This window comes from Pelodiscus sinensis, chromosome 2 (assembly GCF_052426305.1).
Source record: "Pelodiscus sinensis isolate ZL-2025 chromosome 2, ASM5242630v1, whole genome shotgun sequence".
Taxonomy (NCBI): Eukaryota; Metazoa; Chordata; order Testudines; family Trionychidae; genus Pelodiscus; species Pelodiscus sinensis.
This window is the reverse complement of record NC_143053.1, coordinates 81,827,245-81,833,738: the sequence shown is the minus strand read 5'-3', so window position 1 is coordinate 81,833,738 and position 6,494 is coordinate 81,827,245. Positions and strand designations below refer to the sequence as shown.

Below are 6,494 nucleotides of genomic sequence, written 5' to 3'. Positions count from 1 at the left end.
GTCAACACACTTCCTTCACTCTGCCGCAGGTTCTCGGACACCAGTCCAAGCAGAAAAGAGCACACATTGCCACACTCCAAGAGTCACAATTTGGTCTTTGCTTCCCTCTGCTCCATGGGGGGCAGCAAGCTTTGCCAGCCCTTTTCCTGGTGCAGTTTGCTTCCTCCTCTGCACCAGCTCAGCTCCAATGGCTGCCTCTTTAAGGGAGAGAGAGCCAAGATGCCGCCCCCTCCCACCTACCTGTGCAGGAGCTGGAGTAGCAGCTTAGATTTCAGCTGCTCTTCTTCCCCACACACAGTCCAGTGATGCACAAGCTCTCGCAAGGGGCTCCTAGTGCCCTTGCTTCCCTGTGCAGACACATACCACTGGACTCAGTACCAAGAGCTTGATAAGCAAAAGTACTTTTAAAAAGTAACTTAATCCACTGCTCCTTTGTTGAACCAAGCTTATACAGTTTCACTGAAGGCATGTAAAGCACTCAGAGAGCTCCTCAAAGTCTAAAGTCATACGTTTTTGCAATATAGTAATCACTCCACAAAGAGGCTTCCATGGTGTTATTGCCCTGTATCCCAATCCTGAGCTGGGCTTTCCAGCAGTCCTCCAAGGGAGCTCAAATCTCAAGCATTGTCAATATTCCCTCACCTGTGGACAGCAAGCACAGCAGCAATCTGGGATTTGCTGCGTGCTCAGGACCTTCCGCCAGCATCTACATTTTTTCCAAGAGATGTGACAATAATACATGACATGTTCTACTAGCTAGTTAGCAGGAGCAATCACTCAGGGGCAAATTCAGAGAGGGAGTCAGATTCCTTCACATGAAATGAGGATGTCTTTCATCTACACTTCCTTAGCCCTACTTATACTAACTCTGCTGACATGGAAAGGGATTTACATTGCTGCAGCGCCAAAAGGAAGCTTAAGTCGGGCAAGGTAAAGTAGGCTGATAACACTTCTGAAAGTTGTCTTCAGCAAAAGGCAGACCATTATTCAGACTGACTCTGTTTGTTGGAGTTAATGACCAATTGGACTAAGGAAGCTTGAAGGCATCAGCCTTTGCTCAGATACAAACATCCTCCTTTAGGTATCAGCACTATCCCTAAAAGGGAAAAGATTAAAATGAATGAAACTGGAAGACCTTTGAGAAATAAATTGTACTGACATGGCCTCAGGTTAAGTGTTATATGAAACAGGTGTTTACAATGTTTCAAAGGATTTCCTGCACCAAACCAACACAAATGTAATAGATCAGCAAGGTCAGCAGACAACGTTCTCAGAGCAGGAACTGAGTATATGTCACTGCTGAAAAATTAGGCACTCCCAAGAGCCTTATTCATAGCTAGCTAAAAGTTCAGTCTTATCACTTTTTCATGTACATAGTATTGTTTTGAACAGTGGAGGTAGGAGAAGTAACATTTTTCATGGATCATTTTTGCCAATATAGATACAGATTTTGTATCTGCACAGGGCTCTAGAAATAGGAATTTCTTGGTCTACCTCTGTGACACAGTAACCCAGGATAAGTTATCGGCAGTATTGATTAGAACCCATGACCTCTGGCTCTAAATGGGGCTTGCGGTCCAATGAAGTTTGAGAACTGCTGGTCTAGAGAAACTGCATATGGGTGAAAGTCTCAGAATGGGGTGGCTACACTGTACTGTGCCCTCTCCACAGTCAGGGTGTCTTCAGAAAAGGTGGTAAGCCTGTCTCCAAAGCTCACTGCTACAGCAGAGTGCTCACCACTCCCATGGGACTCTTCTTATTGCAGTCTGGTTCTTGAGTGCTGGGACCTGATGTCTCTTTCATAGATATTATGCATCTATTTTGTTGGTAAAATATAATAGTTTCATTCATGAAGCCGACATAATACAAGACGCTTTTCTTTTTCAAATAATAAGCTGCAATGGTAACACAAGAAAAACAGACAAAGATTGGAGGAGACGGGTGAATACATCAAATTCCCTTGGAGAGTAACAAGCAAGAGAAATTCACAGAGTGTGGAAAAAGCATTAATCTTATACAGCTCAATACAAAGTTATGAATCAACATACTTTTGAAGTGAAGATGCAGACAACATTTCAGAAGGTCATTTCTCTCTGCAATCTTGGCCATCTGATACAGTGTTCTCCTGGGTTTCTCTGGCTGGCATTCACATATGGACTGTCACCAACTTTTCTTCTTAAAGAATATAAACAGATGTTCCTTTGAGATTATGGAGACAGAAATATTAATATGAGTATTCTCCTTTGTTCATTTCAAAATCACTATTTATGTAAACATCCCTGCCGGTTAACTCAGTCACTAGAAAAAAACATGGAAGGCAAGGATGGAACTGATTCCATGTGGCAAAGTCAATTCACTTCCAAAGTCAAACCAATATTTACAGGAAATTATTTGCAATATCTGCCCAACCCCAGTCAAGTGAAAGATCTCTTAGAAGCTAGGTGCCTGGAATTAGGTAAAGCGGTTCATGATCCAAATGAATTAAACATTTGAGAGCAGTGTTTTATACCAACAAATACTAACTACTTGGGGAATGCAGAGATAAGAGCTGTGTAGAATGTGACAACATGTGTTTGCTGTCTTTACACTTGAGTGGAATTGAAACATCCAGTTCTCTGAGTTAATAAAAAGCCTCTCTGGTATGTAATGAAAGTGCTTGTTTCTGCACTTTACACTGATATAACTCAATCAAGTGCAATAGAGTCCTTTTAATTTACACTCCAGTGAGTAGCGAACAAGTCCCTATTTCTTTCTCTAGCTTCATGTACACAGTGTGCAAGCTTCTTGCTCACATTTCAAAGGACGTGTATTATGAAAATGAACATACAGAGTAGCAATTGTTGTACTACTTATATAAGGATGACAACTTGACCTAGTGGACATTATGGCCAAGTCCACTAGTCCAATTTTGATTTTGCTAAGTCTTGTTGCTCATTCCGCCTCACTGTACAGCATGATAAATTATAGTAGGGTGTCATTCTTCTCACAGACAGAAGTAATAGACAAGGACTTTCTTTGCATTCCTTCTGCTTGGGAAACAGACACCAGCTAGTGTGGGTTCTAGCTGAAAAAAAAAGTAAAGACAATAACTTGTCTACCAACCCATCAGCTTGTGAATACAACCATCATGACCCAGGAGAAGTAAGTGTATCATGGCATAGGGTGCGTCTAGACAACACCCAAATTGCATTGCTTAGTCCAACTGTAAATCAAAAGAGCTTATTTTGAAATTTGGCACTGTCTACATGGCACCAAATTTCAAAATAAGGCACTTTTCTGACAAATCCCTTAATCCTTGTGGAACAAGGGTTACAGGGACTCTGGAATAGCACACCCACTATTTCAGGAAATAGTGAGCACTTTTAAAGATGCAATGTGGCTATTTTGAGATATTTCTAGTATCCTGAAATAGCAACGCAGTCTAGACATATCCTAGGGTATGTCTAAACTACATGGCTCCGTCGACGGAGCCATGTAGATTTGTTGTTTTGGCAAAGGCAAATGGAGCCGCGATTTAAATGATCGCGGCTTCATTTACATTTACATGGCTGCCGCGCTGAGGAATAACGGGGCTGCCGACAAAGGGCTTTGATGTCGGCAGGGGAGCGTCCAGACTAGCGCGCTGAGTGGGCAAACAGCTGATCAGCTGTTTGTCGGCTCAGCGCGGCAGCCATGTAAATGTAAATGAAGCCGCGATCATTTAAATCGCGGCTTCATTTGCCTTTGCCTACGTGTCTAATCTACATGCCTCTGACGACAGAGTGTTGGCTGCCAGAAGCAAGGTTCATGTATATTTGCTGTCCTGAGGTAGGTTTTTCTCTGGTTTTGCATGAAAAATTTTGAAAGATCTCCTGAGGTGACAAAAAACCAAATATCAAACCCTAAAAATCTTTTATGAAATTGAATCTTGTGTCCAGGAATAAATTTCACTCACTCTTGCAATATAATTTAACAGTCTTGTGTATCCTCACATCCTGGTCAGACTCATTGCTACTTTATGCTTTTGACACTGCTAGTCATTGTGCTGTATGCCTCTCTTCACTCAACTAGCCATGACAGTTGCAATCCCCTGAGGCTTTTGAGTTCACAGTCCTCAAGATAAAAATACTATGAAGCTGGTGTCTGGATTTTTCAGTAAGATCCTTGATTCTGGAATTCATTTCCCTTGCCAACATGCCATAGCCTAAGGGTGTTCTAATCTTGTGGGGGACAGACATCCCCTCACAGATCCCCCTTTTTGTTCTGTGTTTGTACAGTACTTAGCACAATGGGGACCCAGTCCATGACTGGGGCTCCTTGGTGCTATCCCAACACAAGTTATACATGGATACAAAATATTCTGTTTTCTCTCAATGTAGTCTCTGTAGCACTGTAGTAGCACTGTCTGTGGAGTGGTGATACTAAGGGCATGTCTTCACTACAGGCTGGATCAATGGGCAGCGATTGATCAGGCAGGGGTCAATTTATCACATCTAGTATTAAGGCAATAAATAAACTGCCGAGCACTCTCCCATCAACTCTGATACTCCACCAGAACGAGAAGAGTAGCTTGAGTCAACAGGAGAGCATCAGCTGTCACCTTACCATGGTGAAGACACCGCAGTAAGCAGAGCTAAGTATGTCAACTTTATCTACATTATTCACATAACTAAAGGAGTGTGCCTTCGGTTGATGGCCTGCAGTAGTGGAGAAAAGGCCTAAGCAACACTTCCACATTAGGGAATGGAACATACTTGTCCATTCCTGTTTTGATTTATTCACCCAATGGGTAAATACAGCCTTACCATACCCACTACTGACTTTGTTTCTGTTCTTGGCCAGTGCAAAGAAACATTTATTTGGGGCAGGGAGTGTATTGGATTCAGTAGGGTCCTGGTTTGTTGTGCATATGAAAGGAGAGTCATTCACACCTTGCCTGTGTCCTTCTGTGACCTCACAGGTCTGCTGGTCTAAAACTATATTGTAACCTACATGATCCAAGCACTTTGTACTTCATTGCCATTTAAACTAAGGCCCCTTTATACAGCTCTGGATCTGTAAACAGTTTTATCTAAGCATACATTACATTTACCCTCAATTTAAGGCCCCTCTATTTTGCAGACTGATATATAAGAGTCTTAATGCAAATGAGACTTAGGCCCAAGTTAGATTTTGTTTTGCTATATTGGAACTCTGATCATCAAGAGCTATACCTAGAACTCACCATTCCAATTTTTTACATGTGTTTGTGTATCTTCTCTGTTGTAGCACGCTCTTTCCTTCCACCACCATAAGCCTATAACCTGCAATAATGCACATCAAACAATTCATCAAACATCATTTCAAAGGAAAAGTTACAGTAGAACAAGTTCAGTGAATAAATTAATTGGCAATCTTGCCATAGTGAAAAGACCTGTTCTCACAGGTCCTGTGGGTTATTTAAATGTTTCTTTTATTTCTTAAATAAGAAAATCTGAGTGAGATTAAAACACTTTCGAACATTTGCAGCTCCTGTTGCTCTTCATCCACCTTGCAACCCACCTCAACCTCATGTCAATTCATTTTCAATAACATTGGAGTACATATCTCACAAGAGATTGTGCATCTATTTTTATTAGCTGTATTTGTGTTCCTTTTGAACTCTGTGGCAGGCTACCACATAACATGAAGATTTGTCATTTCTTTTCTTTCTGTATATTTCTTGTAAGCAGAAATGAGACACTGAAAACTTCTTCTGAAGAATGCCCCAATGTGAAGTGTAACTGCTGAGCAGAGAGATACAGACCCATGAGGAGGCACCAATAGTTGAGACCTGGTTGCCTATGTCCCTCTTCCACTGGAACAACTGTTGTGAAAAAGATTGAAGAACTGCTGCGGAGAAGGCAAGAACTTACAACACAGATCTGATGCCAGCTGTAATTCTCCATGGAGAATTCTTATACTGTATGCCACAGCCAAAATCCAGGGGGGGGGGGGGAGGAAGAGAACAGGACTACCTAAAAAGGAATCTGCTCCCTCTTTCCATGTCCTCATCCTGAAGAGAAAAAAAAAAAATCAGTGTTAATGGAAGTTTTGTCAGTGAATTGACATGGTCTATTATTACATGATATAATCATCTAAATATTATATTAATTTGTTTTATTTTATTTTTCAGCTCATTAAGGGCAGCTGTTTCTTAGTGCTGATTGAAACATCCTATGCTATTTTCTAGATTAAAGTGTCAGTACCAAACTGTTTCATTACAACACAAATTGCAGAGGCTTTGATCTGGAAAATAAGATAAGATGTGTCAGTACAGTACTAAGTAGCAACTGCCCTTGAATTTAAAATCAAAATAAATGAATAGACTATTTTGATTATTGCATTAAGTCACAATAGATCATGTCCTACTATGCACTGTTATGGATACTTTATGAAATAACATAAAATAATGTAAAATATAACAAAAGCAATGTAACATGACAATAAAATACATTTAGCAAAGAAAATGTTGTTTTGAACCAATATTTTGAAAT

The 6,494-nt window shown here is 40.8% G+C and overlaps 1 long non-coding RNA gene across 2 annotated transcripts; it reads right to left on the bottom strand.

Annotated features, from left to right (window-relative positions):
• Positions 1 to 477: 477 nt before the first annotated feature.
• Positions 478 to 6,000, bottom strand: LOC142826738 (uncharacterized). Of its 2 annotated transcripts, XR_012900958.2 has the most exons (4): positions 5,874 to 6,000; positions 5,204 to 5,282; positions 2,049 to 2,199; positions 478 to 1,096 (listed from the first exon to the last, which is right to left on the bottom strand). It is a non-coding gene; the product is annotated as an uncharacterized LOC142826738 (long non-coding RNA). The 2 variants fall into 2 exon arrangements; XR_012900955.2 differs by lacking the exon at positions 478 to 1,096 and having other exon boundaries at positions 1,367 to 2,199.
• Between the last annotated feature and the right edge of the window lie 494 nt (positions 6,001 to 6,494).